This window comes from Nicotiana tomentosiformis, chromosome 2, assembly GCF_000390325.3.
Source record: "Nicotiana tomentosiformis chromosome 2, ASM39032v3, whole genome shotgun sequence".
In the NCBI taxonomy this organism is placed as follows: Eukaryota; Viridiplantae; Streptophyta; class Magnoliopsida; order Solanales; family Solanaceae; genus Nicotiana; species Nicotiana tomentosiformis.
The window spans coordinates 58,012,004-58,031,467 of NC_090813.1; the positions used below are offsets into that span (position 1 = coordinate 58,012,004).

Sequence of the window (19,464 nt, forward strand, 5' to 3'; positions counted from 1 at the left end):
TGGTGGCCTGGTCCATGATGTGGAATATCGTCTCCAGCGTTATGCCGCCGTCCAAGACGGAGAGTGTAATTTCTCCTGATGTCCGTTCAACTACATTATTAAAATCGGTTAGTGTGATATAGTGTGGCTATCTTGTCCTCGACTCTCATCTGGGTGAGGAATTAGGGATGAATAATGCACGCTCCACTCCCATCATCCACCATGATACGTTTTACATCAGTATCTAAAATGCACAAAGTAATTACGAGAGCATCATTGTGAGGGAAAGTCAAATCGTCGGTATCTGACTCGTCGAAGATGATACTTTATTCGAGTTCGTCATACCGTTCGTGGGTGATAGATATTTTGAGCTTGTGAGTGGTAGTGAATTTAATGTCATTGACGGAGGCATCGTCACTGCCACCAATGATCATGTTGATAGTGCGAGCTGGTGACAGTGGTTTTCGTGGGCCTTGGCGTTCACGTCCCCTGGCAAAGTTGTTTCTCCCTTTGTCGCTCAACAGCTCTTTGAGGTGTCCTTGCTGCAACATATTCACAACCTCTTGCCTGAGAGCAATGCAGTCTTTTGTCTTGTGTCTGCGCTCCTGGTGGAATTCGTAGATGGCGTTAGATTTTCTGGTGCTCGGGTCGACCTCATCTTGGGCAGCCATTTCACCTTCGTTTCGAGTTTTTCCAAGGCATAGACTATTTCTGTAGTTGACACACAAAAATTATGAGCAGATAATAAGGGGAACATACCTCTCTCATTCTGGTGAGTCTATGTTCTCGGCTTGGATGGGCCTTCATCATAGCGGAAAGAAGGCGGGGCGAGCCCCCTAGTGTATGGCTGATGTCGTTCCATGTTGGGTCGTGAGACTGGGTGATCCCTCTTTATGTTATATCTTCATTCTTTTCTGGGCTCGGCTTGTAACGAGACGAGTCGTCGAGTTGGTCTGTTGAGGTCATCATAATCTACTCGGACTTCGGCACAGTAAGCACTGTGGATTTCATCCCAAGTGATTGGAGGATATTTCATCAACCGGCTCAGCAGTTTTCTGGTCGCTCTTGAACCCTCTCTACTCAACCCGTTCTGAAACGCCGCGACCGCCATCCCCTTGGACACGTTTGGCAGGGTCATCCTTACCCTATTGAATCGGGTGAGGAAGTTCCTTAGTCCTTCTCCCAAGGACTACTTGATGGAAAATATGTCGTTTACTTTTATTTTGACTTTCTTGGCTCCGGCATGTGCCGTTACAAACTTATCGACCATTTCTTTGAAGGTTTCTATGGAGCGGGCTGGTAGCTATGAGTACCATGTTAATTCCCCCCCTTCCGGTAAGGGTTTTGCCAAATTTCTTCAGCAATATAGAGGACACTTGTTCCTTGGTGAGGCTGCTGCCCTTCACGGGGGTGAAATAATGAGTCACGTGATCTTCGGGGTCAATCGTTCCGTCGTATATCCTGAGATACGACAACATTTTGAAGTTCTTTGGTATGGCATGCAGGGCTGCTTCCTAGTTATACGGCTGCTCTACGAATCTACCAGTGTCCCTCTTTTGCAGTAGCTTAGGGGCTCCCGGTATCTTATTGACTCATTCTTGGTGTTCTTTCATTTGATCTCTGAGCGCTTTATTTTCATTCTCCATTTCTTCCATCCTCTTTAGAACAACGACGAGGACGTTGTCACCTACATTGTTAGTAACATTGTGAGTTATACCTGGTGTTGGAGAGTCTGGTTAGTCGCCTTGTTCGTCTGCTCGTTGCACTATATGGGCTCTTGCAGTCTCTATAGTCATGCATAGAGTGGGTTTGTTGAGAATGCTTACTAGTGTATCGGTCAACCACGCTTTGAGGAGCTTTTTCATGGTCGGTGGCGTCCCTTCTCCTGTGGACGTGGAGGCCCTTTTTCCATTTGGTTTTGTTATGCTACAATGGGGGAGGCGAACTGCCGCACATGGGGGAGGCAGTGGGTTTCACATCATTGCCTCGTGTTTCACATCTCTCATTATAGCGTTCATGAGGTTGTCAGGGAAATCACCTGTCACTTTAGTCCTATCTCCTTGGTTACCTGCCATGTAGGTTTCCGTACGTGCAAAGAAAGAGAAAGAACTTGGGGTTTCTTAGGTTAGTGACTCACGTGAGCTGTAGATCTAAAGGAAACTAAAAAATTAGCTATGAAGTCCCCACAAACGGCGCCAAACTGTTTGACCCAAAATATAGATCTTGGTCCAACCAATTAGATTTAAATAAAGAAGAGTCAATCTTAGTTAATGTTAATATCCAAAAGATGAGATAACTTATTTTGTAATAAAATAATACGTGTGTGTTAACTCGGATGACAATAAATATGAACAATATAAACAATATTTAATGATCAAAGGTAGTGGGATAGCATTAACTAACAATAAATATCAATGTATGTATTTATGTAAATAAGAACATATGAGTCACCCGAAAAGGGGTAAGATCTGTTGATATTCCTTCTGACAATGAGGAATGATTGATGGGCCTTTGAATATTCAGGTTGTTCTTGGATCGAGTAGAAAAGTTAGGCAAGAATCTTAGCAAAAAGGTATTTTTCGTATGTTTGCAATAGGGTCTAATTCTCTTAATAAAGTCATTGTGTTTTCTTATAAGTGAATATCTTATGTCCTCATATCATTATGTCTCTTTCTATTTATAGGGAACATATTCCTAAAAACACTAATAGTACAAGTACATAGAATATCCATTAGAATATTCTCTTTTATATCCTATCCTAAAACTAGTTGTTATAACTCTGTTTAGGATGCTCGACTTCGACCCTGATCTACGATGACTTCTCGATCTTGATTCGTGCTGACTCTTCGGCCGCAACCTTCATCGCTTCTAGAACCACTTCGACCTGTCTTTATTGAAGTCGTACTGATAACACATGGTAGTCTGTGAATACCTTTTAATGTTAACAAGGTTTGATAATATTAGAGTTAATTTTTGACCCATACATATAATAACAATTATTATTAAGTTATTATGTACACATAGATAATCAGAAAACAATTAATTTTTGTTATTGAGTGTACACATCCCACCTTCCTTTCCACCTAGGCCACGATACCAAATGAAAGTAGATTGATAATTTTTCATTCCTGAATAGGTGCATATCTTGCTCGGATCTTCTTCCATAATGGTACGGTACAGTAGTATCGTTGGGGTAGATACTCAAATCACCTTAAATCTAAGAAGTCAAGTCTGTGGGTTGGTCGAGAGTAAAAAAATGAATTGAACTTAAAATCTTTTCTGGAGGTATCCATTTTCCTAGAAAGACATAAAATATCCCGACATACCCGCATTTTGATACCACCAATTTTTTATTATATTTTCCTTTCTAATTTTTTTCTATATTTACTTTTGGTTTCTCCCCGGGCCGACTTCCCAAATAAGGGCATTATCAGTTCATCACCCTTGTCCCTTTTCATTATTTTATGCTCTTCAAAAACTTTACTGTATTAGATTATTAAAGTAAACTATTATGCTGGTGTACTGCCAGTCTCAACATATAAGATCACTGCTCAATAGTAGTTAGAGAATAAATGTGTGTAATTAGAATTTAGCACTCTATATTTATTTTTCAAATGTCTGTAATAGGCATTTCGAAATGAAAACTATTATAGTGCGCTTAACTGCTTAAGGTCGGTAAGCGTGCTTACTATTTATGTTTATTTCAGTAATAGCTAAATTAATATTAGATTAATCAGTAATTTAAAAGATATCAAGGCAGGTTATTAAGAAAATGAATGAGAAGAATAAGTTTTCGTTTGATATCTAACGTCTTTGGCTTGTTCTGTAGTTGATCATATTTAAGCGAAAACTCAACCCTAAATTTCAATTAGTTGTAGGTTGATGTTGGCGTGACTATTTTGAAATCTTTTCTATATGCTAAATTGCTGACGAGCGCAAAACACACACTTAAATTTTGCTCTCTAGTCAAAGATAGTATAATATAATATCATATCCACAAGGATTGGATTTAAACATTATTCTCGTAGTTTCTAGCTTGATTGACATCTAGGAGGATCAACAGTTGATATTTATATGATTAATAATAAAATTTAACTAAGAATCTAAAATCTACAGCTATTCACTAGTGACTATCGAAACTAGGAATAAGCAATTAAGCTTATCAGTGGAAGAGGATAAGGTTTTAACAGAATAAATGCAGGATAATTGTTCGTGATCTAACTCTAGATAATTCACTTCCAATGTTTAGGTGAGTCTCTCGAATTTACTCTATTACTAGTTCAAACGTTCAGCAAAAACTCCTCTCTCGATTAAGTCTTAACCTCACGAGATGAACCAATTTAAGTACTGTGAAGATATGTAAGAATGCGTAGTGGATCGGTGTTTAGGAAAATCTCTTTCGATTATTCCCCTAACTAGATTTAATCAATGATTCAACTAGCCTCTTTCGATTACTTAGAAGAATCTATGAACTCAACCAACAATATAATGCAAAGATATCACAAGTTATGCATCTTTCGAATACAAGAACAAGTGAATATAGATGCAACAATTAAATCTTCCAAAAACGATTCAAATACTTAAAAATAGAGTTATAACCCACAAACAATCATCAATACACCAAATCCATCAAAACCCAAAAGGATCTACTCCATAGACATGGAGAAGTTCTTCCCAAATGTAACTAAAGTATAGGAAAACATAAATTCAATCCAAACCCGGATTTTGAGTGAGGAGGGAATGATGAAATCCTTGTATTTGTGTTCTTCCAACTCCTCCTTAGCCTCATTGGCCTCCTTAAGTCGAAATTCTATCAAAAGTCCGAAAATGGTATTTTTCCCGTGTATTTAACCCATCCCCCAATAAAAACCGGACAAAATAACCCTTTTTAACGAAATTGGAAAGTCACTCTAATATTTTTGGGCTACCGCGCCGCATGTCGCGCCGCCCCATACATCGCGCATGTAGGAAATTTCAGAACGTGCCAAAATATGATTTTTGGCCTCTTTTTGGACTAGCGCTCCGCGCCCCGCTGGGCATGCCGCGGGGCGGTAGTGTAAATTGTGGCTAGAAATGAGTATTTCAAATTTTTGACATCTAGACTTGGTTTTCGACCCCCGGACATGATCCCGACTTAATTGCTTGGGCTTCTACTTAGACTTCAAAGCTCCAAATAGCTCGAATTAACTCCACAATATCTACATAACATGGAATCACTCCTACAAGGCATATAACACACAATAAGTGCAAAAACACTACCAATTAAAGCTCAACACAAGTAAAATACAGTGAATTAGAGTGTAATAAGCGACTAAAACACGAGTTTATAGCCTACCATCAATACCCCCACACTTAAACCATTGCTTGGCCTCGAGCAATCAAACTACATTTTACATAGACACAACCTTTTTAAATAAATCTCCTAACTCATCATTCGAAGAATAATCAAATAGATTAAGCACAATACCGTAACATCCTCACCTCAAATGTTGACTCAATAATATTTTTCACAACTTGTTCACTTACTCTAACACATAGGTCAACGACATTACCTTTCTTTCATGAATCAAGTGCCCTCACACAACAATAGAGAGTAGTTCCACACACAATAAAGTTTAAGAACAATTAGGAACTCAAGATAGGAAGAATTCACTCACTCTTAGAAACAACATTCATGTGCCACAAAAGATGTACCATAAGCTTGCCCGTAATGTACTACTCTACTAATTGAGCTCATTCAGTCAAGGATCAAGTAGGACTTTATTTGATTGTAATATAAGATGCGGGATGGGTAGGATATATTTGATAAACGTGACTACACCTCGCTAAGCACTTTAATACATACAATTTAATCAATTAAAACTCCATACTTATGTCAAACTATAAGTCCACCTTCACGTCAAAATATGTCAACTCCCTACTTCTTTACGCACAATTATATCAAGAAATGCCACTATCAAGGAATCGTTTTTTCGCAACCATCCAACTATTTTTTTCATTTTCTTTTTCAATTCAAGTGGCTCTTATTTTTATTTTTTTCAAAACAGTGCACATTTCTCCTTATTTCAATAGTTCCACTCAAAAGCCAAACCAACACCCCACACTTTAACTTTTACAAAGTTCATAACAATTTCAAGTGCTCGTGAGAGGTAAGAAGGTTCAAATAGATGGTCAATTCAAACAATTGGGTAAGACTTGTAATGTGGTTGCCAAAGAAATAGGATTACAGTCTTAAAGGGGTCAACTAGGATACATAACAATTAGGTGGATAACAACATATAACTGGCTCAACAAAGAAACGCCTATATCACTTCCAAGACTGAATAAAACTATTATTTCGCTTTGCAAACATACGGGACAAGTTCTAGACATCAAATGTAATGCACAGAATACACGAAACCTCACACACATATGGCGCATAACTCACTCAGGATCAGACTCATCGAGACACTCTAGTCAAAGCAGTTAAGCAAAGTTAAGATCATACAATTTAAGGTACTTATACAAGAGTAAATAACTGAGTATAAGTGTCACAACTAAAGAATTACTATTCTCAAGGTATAATAAAGTCAAGAGATATTGCTTTCAATTAAAATCACAACACAAGATCTCCTACTCCTAAAAAAATAAAACTAACTATACCGGTTCAAACAAAATCCTTGAAAAAGAACCGCGATACAAAGAAAAACCAATGGGGGAATTATTATACTACCTAAAGAAAATATTTTTTTTCTTCGACTTTAAAAATTTCAATCAAAAGAAACGAAAACACACACAAGAAACGAAAACAAATAGTTATTTACATATTTACATCCCACCCCACACTTTAAATTGTGGCATTTCCCCATGATATACAAATAAAAAGCAAAAGGTAAAGGAAACTCCCCTGGACTTTTTTCGTTTGCGAGAACTTGTGAACTCCACCCCTAATTCTGAATTCATTTTTTGTTTTCGCTCCTCGGGATTCTTTATAGAGCTCATCAGGCCAAAGTCATTTAAGGATATTTGTAAGACCCGCTCTTTTCTTTTTTTCTTGGCCTCATTTTAAGCGGTGAATTGTTCTTGTAGGATTATCCTCAACTTGTTTCTGCATTCATTCATAAGATCAATCCCTGCATATTCCTATAAATCCTCCAAAATAAAATCCACACGATCAAGGTTAGAATAAGAAAATAAAGAAGAAATTCCTTTGGTATGTCCAAGACCATTTGTTGCTCATTCTCTTTTACTAAAATTTTTAAATATGGATAGGTGGATGGGGATTTGAACTCTTCTTTTATTGATGCGCAATCAACCAAAGCCTCATCTTCAATCATCTCAGTTGAAAAAGAGTCCTCTTGAAGAGTGAAAAACTCTCTTTGTAGATGTTCATCATCTCGGGTAGGCTAATTCTCATAGGGAATCTCCTCCATATATTCACTATCATAATGCAATGACCTTTCTGAAAGTGTACTTATTAGTTGATTCACTTGCATTGTTAGGTTGTTAGTAGCTTCATCATCGTGTGTAAATCTCTCTTCCACCTTATTAATGAACTTATATATAAGATCTTCTAAACTAATATTCTCCGCTTGAGGTGATTGTCTCACTTCGCTTACATTCCAGTCATAATAAGGGTATTCATCCCAACCAGAGTCAGAATTGTGTCCATATGAATCCTTATACCTATACGGACTAGAGATAAAGTGAGAGTGTTCAAAAGATGAACCATAAGAAGAATACCTACCTACTTGACAATCAACCCATAGATAATTTCTACCGCATTTAAAATATATACCACACCGCTGATAATATTTAGCTGCTAACTCTTCTACCATTTTCTCAGGCTGGTTGTATTCCATCTTCACATCTTTTAGAGTTAAATATCAAGAATATGCTCTTCAAGATTTCTTCAACAAAAGAAATCTTGAAGAGAAGTTCACCAAACAAAACTAAAAATAAAAGAAAAGATTAGAAGCTAATTCCTCAATTAGTACTACAAACTATTTTAAACACTATTGATTTCCAATCCCCGGCAACGACACCAAAATTTAACGAGCGTAAAATACACACTTAAATTGTGCTCGCTAGTCAAAGATAGTATAATATAATATCGTATTCACATGGATTAGATTTAAACAATACTCTCGTAATTTCTAGCTTGATTGCCACTAGGAGGATCAACAATTGAGATTTATAAGATTAATAATAAAATTTAACTAAGAATCTAAAATCTACAGCTATTGACTAGTGACTATCGAAACTAGGAATAAGCAATTAAGCTTATTAGTGGATGTGGATAAGGTTTTGACAGAATAAGTGCAAGATAATTGTTCGGGATCTAACTCTAGATAATTCACTTTCAATGTTTAGGTGAGTCTCTCGAATTCACTCTATTATTAGTTCAAACGTTCAGCAAAAACTCCTCTCTCGATTAAGTCTTAACCTTACGAGATGAACCAATTTAAACACTGTGAAGATATGCAAGAATGCGTAGTGGATCGGTCTTTAGGAAAACCTCTTTCGATTATTCTCCTAACTAGATTTAATCAATGATTCAACTAGCCTTTTTCGATTACTTAGAAGAATCTATGAACTCAACCAACAATATAATGCAAAGATATCACAACTTATGCCTCTTTCGATTACAAGAACAAGTGAATATAGATGCAACAATTAAATCTACTAAAAACAATTCAAATACATAAAAATAGAGTTATAATCCACAAACAATCATTAATATACCAAATCCATCAAAACCCAAAAGGATCTACTCCATAGACATGGAGAAGTTCTTCACAAATGTAACTAAAGTATAGGAAAATATAAATTCAATCCAAACCCGGATCTTGAGTGAGGAAGGAATGATGAAATCCTTGTGCTTGTGTTCTTCCAACTCCTCCTTAGCCTCCTTGGCCTCCTTAGGTCGAAATTCGATCAAAAGTCTCGAAAATGATATTTTCTCGTGTATTTAAGCCATCCCCCAATAATCCCCAGACGAAATTACCCTTTTTAGCGGAATTGGGAAGTCAAAATATTGTTTCTGACCACTTTTTGCACTAGCGTCCCGCGAGGCATGCCGCGGGGTCGGTAGTGCAAATTGTGGCCAAAAATGAGTTTTTCAAATTTTTGACATCCAGACTTGGTTTTCGACCCCCGAAACGTGATCCCAGCTTAATTGCTTGGGCTTCTACTTAGACTTCAAAGCTCGAAATAGCTCGAATTAGCTCCACAACATCTACATAACTCGGAATCACTCCTACAAGGCATAAAACACATAATAAGTGCAAAACACTACCAATTAAAGCTCAACACAAGTAAAGTGCAGTGAATTATAGTGCAATAAACGACTAAAATACGGGATTATAGCCTACCATCAACACCCCACACTTAAACCATTGTTTGTCCTCGAGCAATCAAACTACACTTCATATAGACATGACCTTTTTAAACAACTCTCCTAACTCATCATTCCAAGAATAATCAAACAGATTAAGCACAATACTGTAACATCCTCGTCTCAAGAGTTGACTCAACATCATCACACATTTTTCACAACCTGCTCACTTACTCTAACATAGACGTCAGTGACATTACCTTTCCTTCATGAACCAAGTGCCCTCACACAATAATAGAGAGTAGTTCCACACACAATAAAGTTTAAGAACAATTAGGAACTCAAGTTAGGAAAAATTCGCTCACTCTCAGAAATAACATTCATGTACTACAAAGGATGTACCATATGCTTGCCCGTAATGTACTACTCTATTAATTGAGCTCATTCAGTCAAGGATCAAGTAAGACTTTATTTGGTTGTAATGTAAGCTGCGGGATGGGTAGGATATATTTGATATAAACGAGACTATACCTCCCTAAGCACTTTAATACATACAATTTAACCAGTTAAAACTCCATACTTATGCCAAATCATAACTCCACCTTCACATCAAAAACGAAATTGCATTAAGCAGGTTGACCACACAGCTAAATAAAATTCCTAACAATTTTCAAATAAATGATCAAACAGTGAATTTATAGAGCAATACTCGGTATACGTGTCACAAGGGTTGAGAAACTCCACCACTACATCTCAAAAGGAAGGGCTAAGAAACTTCTGTAAGTTCCTCCTCCTGGTTTGTACTTAGCGATATTCGAAATTTAATGTCTCACAACATTATACTCTATCTGTTTGCGGTCACTGCAATGGTAAAACCAAGGAAGGAACTACCCAAAACCAAAAAACATAACAGATTTCCAGTTCTCAGCACATGTCCACACTGTTCACGGAAGTTTCACTATAACATTTTAGGTCTTTAACCACAGTTGAAAAGTGTGGCTTATACTCAGTGGCGAAATCAGAAAATTCAACAAGGGTGTTCAAACCTTTGACAGTGGACTATATAAGGGTGTTCAAAGTCTATTTTTAATCAATAACAAGTAGTATTTTACCTTATATGGAGTATAATTTTCCGGCGAAGGGTGGTCAGTTGATCACCCTTACACGTAGCTTCGCCCTTGCTTAAACTAACCGAAAGTGTGGCATTTTGGGACCTAAGACAATGCTTTTTGAGGGGTGGCCTATATGAGCGTAACCTTTCCTCTAAGACAAGGTTTTATAAGTGCTGCTTTAGATGCTACACTTGAAAAACGTGGCCTAAAAATTAATAAAGGCCACGCTTGAAGTACCCTCTATGGTAACACTTTTCGGTACTACAGCAACACATGAAAAACGTGGCCTTTGTTACTCTTTAAGTCACGCTTGAAACCGCTGCTTTTGCTACTATATAAGACACAAATTTTCCAATCCCTATGGCCACACATTTGAAGTGTGGCAATTGTGTCTAAGCTATGAAGTAATTTGATTTATATATTTCTATAATCCATGCGTTTGTGTTCAATAAAATACATTTTTTATATATCCCATAATCACATACGAAGATCTCAAGCACTCAATTATATAAAAATAACAAAAGAATAATTCCAATGTATATAGTTGCAATGAACTTCAAAAAAGATTAAATCTTGTGTAATACAACAAAGCAAATTATTTCAAGGTTCATGCTTGTAACTTTACAAAATCAAATGTATTATTGTAGTATCAGGAATTACAAAAATCGTAATTGTCTAAAGTCTTCATCGTTAAATTCTAATAGATCAAATAGTCTTTTGGCACTATTTTTAATTGCCCAACAAAACTTTCCTACAAAATAAAATTAGTAATTAGATAGAAATCCATAGTATGCAAGTGCAAACTCAGAGCAATGTGGTAGAGTTTGCCCCTTGGGAACTCGGAACAATACTATCACATATAAGTAAGAGATATACATATACACGACTAAAACAAATGACAAAAGTAGAGGAAATCTATACATGTTACAGTGCTGAGATGAAAATGTAATCGAATGATTTGAGTAACAGAACATATGGAAAAAAATCATGCTTTATTGGCCTTCCTCATTTGTTTTCTTAGCATCCATACAACTAGTTATATTCTCTCTAGAGTAGTATGATTCTGTTGCTTCCTTTCGTTTAATTGGTATATAATGATGGACAAACTAGATTAGTGGATTTCTTTTTCAAAAGGTGAGTACCTCTTACAAGTGACTATAATCACTTAGCTACCATTGATATCTTAGAATCTGGCAAGAAATTAAAAGCGTAGGTACAACTTCTATTCTATCAACCCTCCAATTTGTACAGAGACAATACTTAAAAATTGTCGATATATATTCGCTATCAACTAATCCTCCTACAATAATTTTAAGGAGAGAAGGAAGTTAATAGCAAAAAAGTCAGTTTACCCAGCTTTACCTACCAAACATGCCAGTGAATAATGCCTTAACATACCTCTGAAGTACCTTTATCCTTTTTCTTTGCCTTCCTCACTTTTGCTCTATGTTGATCTTATTTGAGAACATGAAGAATCCTCTGTTCACTCCAGTGTCCACATGTATTATAACCTAAACTAAAGTAAGCAAGAACTGAATTGATGCAAAACACAATACAGTCACAAGTAGGACAATATCTTTAGAATCTGATATTCCAATCACAAAGTGAAAGTCTTAATAATATCAGAACTAAATACTGTGCTAGCATCAAAAATAAATAGTATGCGTCACTTGATATGCCAAATTGATCTACCTAACTCAGATATTGCCAAGTTTATTCAATATCAAACTAGAGCCTCTGTCTTAGCTTCAAAAGCTATACAATTAATAAGTAGCGAGAGAGAACAAGAATAAACTACTAGACAATAGAATGTCAGAACAAGAATTTGTGCCCAGATTGTATAAACGTAAAAAGTTATTCTCCTCCAAAAATACAAGCGAAGGTCATCCCTCCCCCTTATGGGCTAGAGAACGTCATATAACTAAGTGATTGAACTCATTTTACAATTGAGAAAACCAAATCCCATTGTAATTAAAGTATATTCATCACTATCTCATATTTATATCAATAATGCATAAAGCTTCATAAGAAAAATACCATATCTTCTTGCATATCTTTTAATTATCAAACCTTATAAATAGCAAAACATTTTAGTTTCGACTACCAAGCCTCAATGTATTCCATCAAGTCATAAGCATTTATACGTTTATGCTACAAAAACTTTATGTCAAACTTAAGTAGAAAACTTGGACTAACATTTTGAACTCCACAATTGGAAAGTAACACTATAATGCTTCAAATGCAAAACAAAAATATACAAAGCACTGAAGAAAGTAATTTGACAACAAAAGGACGTAATAAAAGTTTTACTATGGAATGAAGCAATGGTGGACCTGAAATCGTATTGTACGTACAAACCAACAAGTTATGAAAATATATAAGCATATAAGATACCTTCTTAACGCTTCACTTCCTTTTCAAACACTCATTATTTCTTTCTTTCCATCCATATTTGATACTAAATTTATGCTTCCTACTAATTCTTTCAAATTCTTACTATTTATCCAACAAATTTCACTTTATTAATTGGCTTCAAAACCAAAATGATTTTAGCAGTAAGGATAGGTCAGACAAACATTCCATCAAGCAGATAATATGCAATGGTCAATCCCAAAGAAATTCTGCAAATATGCAAAGCTAGTATAGAAATGTTTAAGATCTGAACACAAGTAAGTTTAAACATAAGACTAATACTATGAAACAAACCCGAATGAACCCTGTGTTTGAACTTTGATACTATTGAGATTTTCTTTTTCTCGTTGAATTTCATTGAAGCAAATATTGGCATATATAAGAGCACATTTCAGAAAGAAAATGAAACATCGCTGCAAATTTTAGGGTCGAGGGAAATTCGGCACAGGAGGTGGTAGTGCATGTCTATGGAGATTACGGTGGAGGTGTGCAAAAAGGAAAACCTAATGAACTGATGTCTCGATTTTAGGAGGGAAATCTTTGCACTTTGAAAATGAGGGGAAATGTTTCACGGGAAATTTTAAAGGCGCGGGGGGTGGGGGTAGGGGTGGGGTGGGGGAATTTATTGAATTTCATTAGCGCACACTTTTTGCTTTTAGAATTACAAATTTAGCTCACTTTAAAAGCGTCACAATATAAATGAATTAGTGTTGCCAATTAATTTATGTTTGGCAACACTTAAGTTGCGTTGTCTTTCAATTTAAAAAGAACGCTTTGCAAGCGTGGCTATAAAATGTGTTGCTAAAAGCTATCAGCAAAGGCCACCCTTGCAAAGTGTTCCCACATATAGTTTTGGAAATACTTTTTAAGCTTTGTCAAATGTTAGTGTGCCCTTAGGCCAGATTTGTTGTAGTGTTTGGATTGACAGATTAGTTTGTGCATGCTGACATCTGCAAGAGTTGTCGCCGCCGCTGCTGCTGCCACCACTGTCAGGGCAGCTAATCTCAAAAAGAAAAAAGGGAAAAAATGATCACAGCGGTGAAGGGATATAATTGATTGATTTCATTTTAGTTCTTAATATTTCGTTTAACACAATGGCAATTACTGACATGTTTGATGTTTAGCTATTAAAGTACTTTGATATGCTTGAACCGCATAAGTGTGTATTGTATACGGTTAAAATCGGGCATACCCGATTTTTCTATGCTGACCGAGACCAAGAAGTTGTATCGAAGTTCGATCACAGGGTACCGAACTCGGGATTCGAGACACCTGCTAAGATCGAGGCCGACAACAATCGAGACCAAACAAAACAGGCATCGAGCAATACCGAAGATAGCGTAATAACCGAAAAGCGAGATATCCGCGACTGGTCGAAGGTCACGGCGGAAATCTCGGAACGAATCGAATCAAGAACGGTTGTTTAGCTAATCATGGAATTTCCTTTTGTAATTAGAATTGTACCATCTATAGAATTCCTCTACTATATAAAGGGGAGTTCTAACTATTTTGTGACAAAAAATGATACAAAAGCAATATAATTTTCTTTCTCGCTCGCATTTTTGTTCTTCAGCTTATTGTATTTTTATTGTCCTTGCATCAATCAGTTCGAGGATACTCTAACTCAAGGGTTGAGTTCTACTCAAATTCTGGTTTGATTTACTTTATTGTACAATTCTATTATTAATCTTCACATATTTCAATTGGTATTAAGTGAAATCACGTATCCTTAAATCCACAATATAAGTTTAATTGTTATCCAATTTTAAGGGTAAACAGTTTGGCGCCCACCGTGAGGCTAAGGATAATAGTAATTGCTAAATACTAATTTCAACAACACACACTGCTTTATACTTGTTCTTGTAAGAATATTTGTTTTCAGGACAAACATGTCAAACTCACAAGTAACACCTACGCATGGTGACAACAACCTTGGATTTCATGGGGAAAACGACAGTATAGCCGCCCCAGGAATCGAGATGCCTTAGGCCGACCTCGAGGGAGCACCAATTGCAAATCCCGTCGATGTCGGTTCACATGTCGCCCTAGATGCAAATTTGGGCGTTGAGCCCGAAGGTAGTATACACAGGGAAGTTCGATCAGGTGGTCGAGATACACAAAGCAGAGAAGATGGTGGAGTTAGCCTCCAATTGATATTTGAAATGTTACAGGATAAACAGGCCGCTATAGCACAACTACAAAATCAACACCGAACACCGAGTAGGATCGAACCAGAAGTCATTCAAAGGACCGAGCCTGTGACGGAAAGGTCAAATGTCAACGAATTGGGGACTGACCCCGCCATTATGAAAATGTTCGAGGAGCTCACTAAACGGATTGAATCGGGAGAAAAGAAAATCGAGGCAAATGACAAGAAAGTAGAGACATATAACTCTTGGGTTGACCAAATACCGGGGGCACCACCGATTTTAAAAGGTATGGATTCAAAGAAATTTGTACAGAAGCCTTTCCCTCCTAGTGCGATACCGAAACTCATTCCAAAGAAATTCCGAATGCCAGAAATTCCTAAGTACAACAGGATCACTGACCCTAATGAGCATGTCACTTCTTATACATGCACAATAAAGGGAAATGACTTAGAAGACGATGAGCTTGAATCTGTTCTACTAAAGAAATTTGGAGAAACCTTGTCGAAAGGAGCAATGATATGGTACCACAATTTGCTGCCTAATTCCATCGATTCCTTCGCCATGCTTGCAGACTCCTTCGTAAAGGCACATGCCGGAGCAATAAAGGTCGCGACTAGAAAATCGGACCTCTTCAAGGTGAAACAAAAAGACAACGAAATGTTGAGGGAATTCGTATCTCGATTTCAGATGGAACGCATGGAACTACCATCAGTCACTGATGATTGGGTTGTTCAAGCCTTTACTCAAGGTTTGAACGAACGAAGTTCGGTGGCATCACGACAGCTAAAGCAGAATTTAATTGAATATCCAGAGGTAACCTGGTCCGATGTACATAATCGGTACCAATCGAAGATAAGGGTCGAGGATGAATTGGGGATCCTTTCCGATTCCGTTTATCTAAACAGGCCTGTTGGCAGAACTCAAAGGGATATCGACAGAGAACCCCAATCGAGTAGAGGTCGGTATCTACCATACAACGCATATCGTAGAAACAGCGGCCCAGGACGCAATCCCATCCGAAATGTTCGAAGGAACGATCGAAGATAGAGCTCTCGAGGGCTCATGAGCAAAAGTGGCTTCGATAAACATGCCAATCCCACAGAAGCACCATGATTGACAGAATACAACTTCAACATTGACGCATCAGGTATTGTGTCAGCCATTGGGAGAATCAAAGATACTAGATAGCCCAGACCCCTACAAACCGATCCATCCCAAAGAAACCCCAATCAAACATGCAAATACCATGGTACACATGGTCATAAAACTGAAGATTGCAATCAACTAAGGGAGGAGGTGGCCCGTCGATTCAAAGAGGGTCATCTTCGAGAATACTTGATTCACATGATCGTTGGCGGGGTCGATATTTCACAAGGGCCCGTGTTCAAACGCACTAAAGTATCAATCACCAGAGGAAAACGAACTCGAGACTATGTGCCCGAAGGTGCTTTATCATTTAATAATGAGGAAGCAGAAGGGATCTCACAACCCCACAATGATGCTTTGGTAATCTCTATCCTTATGAATAAAATTCAGGTTAAACGTGTTTAAATTGATCCAGGAAGTTTGGCCAATATTATTCGATCGAGGGTCGTGGAGCAGCTCAGCCTACAAGATCAGATCGTACCCGCAACTCAGATTCTCAATGGCTTTAACATGGCAAGTGAAACAACTAAAGGTGAAAGCATCCTACCAGTAAATGTAGCTGGAATTATTCAAGAAACAAAGTTCCATGTGATCGAAGGCAATATGAGATACAACGCACTGCTCAGAAGACTATGTATTCACAATATGAGGGCGGTCCCATCAACCCTTCACCAAATGCTAAAGTTCCCAACACCGGATGGAGTAAAAAATAGTGTATGGGGTAAAGTATGCTGCCAAAGAGATGTTCGCGGTCGACGAAGTCATACCGATATAGGCGTTTTCGTCAACAAAAGGATCAGAATCCAGAGGAAAAAAATAAAGCTAAATAGCAACCACAGCTACCGGCTTCGACTCAATGAAAGAAGCAGGGAACGAACGAAGACGATGGATATTGGATCCCTCGATCCTTCATAATCCTCGAGTATTCCGACGCCACCAAATCGACGGTCGAGGAACTGGAGCAATTCATACTAATCGAGCATCTACCCGATCGAAAGGTATACCTGGATATGGGATTAACCCCCGAGCTCAGGGAAAAACTCATCAAATTTCTTATCAATAATATGGATTATTTTTCTTGGTTCCATTTAGATATGACAGGGATCCCGCCATAAATCGCTGCACATCGACTAAGCTTGGACCCGAAGTTCCGCCCGTTAAAACAAAACAGAAGACCCCAATCTGAGGTAAAACATGCTTTCATTAAGGACGAGGTAACCAAACTTCTCATAATAGGATCCATTCGGGAGGTAAAATACCCCTAATGGTTAGCAAACGTAGTCATAGTCCCTAAAACGGGAAATAAACTTAGAATGTGCGTAGACTATAAAGATTTAAACAAAGCATGTTCTAAAGACTTTTTTCTTCTGCCGAATATCGATCTCAAGATCGATGCCACGGCCGGCCACGAGATCCTTAGTTTTCTCGATGCCTACTCCGGGTACAATCAAATACAAATGAACCCGAAAGATTAGGAAAAAACTTCGTTCATCACTAAATACGGTACCTATTGTTATAATGTAATGTCGTTTGGACTAAAAAATGCTGGTGCCACTTATCAACGCTTAGTAAATCGAATGTTCGACGAACAAATAGGTAAGTCAATGGAAGTTTATATTGACGATATGCTAGTTAAGTCCCTACGAGCAGAGAACCATTTGACACATTTGCAGGGGACCTTCGATATAATAAGGAAATACAACATGAAACTCAACCCGGAGAAATGTGCATTCGGGGTCGACTAGGGCAAATCCCTCAGCTTTATGGTATCAAATCGGGGTATCAAAATCAATCCCGATAAGATCAAGGCGATCAAAGACATCACAGTCGTGGATAATGTTAAGGCCGTACAAAGATTAACAGGGCGCATAACCGCCCTAGGCCGATTCATCTCGAAGTTTTCAGATAGAAGTCACAGGTTCTTCTCATTGCTCAAAAAGAACAATAATTTTGCATGGACCCCGGAATGCCAACAAGCATTGAAAGAACTAAATCGGTACCTCTCGAGCCCGCCACTGCTTCATACTCCGAAAGTGGATGAACAACTATACTTGTACTTAGCGATCTCGAAAATTGCGGTAAGTGGGGTTCTAGTTCGAGAAGAAAAAGGTACGCAATTTCCTGTTTATTATGTTTGTCAAACTCTAGCTGAGGCCGAGACCCGGTACCCACACTTAGAAAAATTAGCGCTCGCCCTAATAAGTGCCTCTAGGAAATTAAAATCATATTTTCAGTGTCACCCGATCTGTGTGGTGACTGCCTATCCTCTTCACAATATATTACATAAGACCGAATGTTCGGGCCGATTAGCCAAATGGATCGTCGCGATCAGTGGGTACGATATCGAGTATCGACCCCGAACGGCTATCAAGTCTCAAATCTTAGCGGACTCATGACCGACTTTACGCCAGCCCTCGTACCCGAGGTCGAAAAGGAACTATTAATAAAGTCGGGTACATCATTGGGGGTGTGGACCCTCTTCACAAACGGTGCTTTAAACGCGAAGGGGTCCGGGCTAGGCATTGTTTTGAAGCCGCCCACGAGTAATACAATTAGGCAAGCTATCAAAACTTCTAAGTTAACTAAAAACGAGGTTGAGTATGAGACCATGATTACAGGTTTCGAGCTAGCTAAAGATTTGGGAGCAAAAATTATTGAGGCCAAATGTGACTCTCTGCTCGTGGTAAACCAAGTCAACAGAACTTTCGAGGTCCGAGAAGATCGAATGCAGATGTACTTGTACAAATTACAGGTGACTCTACATTGATTTAAAGAATGGACCTTACAACATGTGCCTCAAGAACAAAATAGCGAGGTCGATGCCCTTGCAAATTTAGGGTCATCAATGAAAGATGGAGAGATTAGCTCGGCGACTGTCGTACAACTTTCAAGGTCAGTAATCGAAGAAGGCCACGCTGACTCCACAAGTCTAACTTGGGATTAGAGGAACAAATATATTGAATATCTAAAGAACGAGAAGCTTCCATCGGACCCTAGGGAATCGAGGGCTCTACGAACGAAGGCCGCATGATTCACATTAGCCAAAGACGGAACATTGTATAGAAGGATGTTCGATGGACCATTGGCAATATGTTTGGGACCAAGAGATACCGACTATGTCCTATGAGAAATCCATGAGGGCACTTGTGGAAATCATTCCGGTGCCGAATCGTTGGTTCACAAAGTCATCAGAGCAGGATACTATTGGGTCGATATGGAAAAAGATACAAAAGAGTTTGTTCGAAAGTGCGACAAATGTCAAAGGTATGCGCCGATGATTCACCAACCCGGAGAGCAACTCCACTCAGTCTTATCCCCATGGCCATTCATGAAGTGGGGAATGGATATC

The 19,464-nt window shown here is 38.1% G+C and overlaps 1 long non-coding RNA gene across 1 annotated transcript; it reads right to left on the reverse strand.

Moving 5' to 3' along the window:
- Positions 1 to 8,597: 8,597 nt before the first annotated feature.
- Positions 8,598 to 13,633, reverse strand: LOC104089003 (uncharacterized). Its single transcript, XR_684673.3, has 2 exons — positions 11,806 to 13,633; positions 8,598 to 11,707 (listed from the first exon to the last, which is right to left on the reverse strand). It is a non-coding gene; the product is annotated as an uncharacterized lncRNA (long non-coding RNA).
- Between the last annotated feature and the right edge of the window lie 5,831 nt (positions 13,634 to 19,464).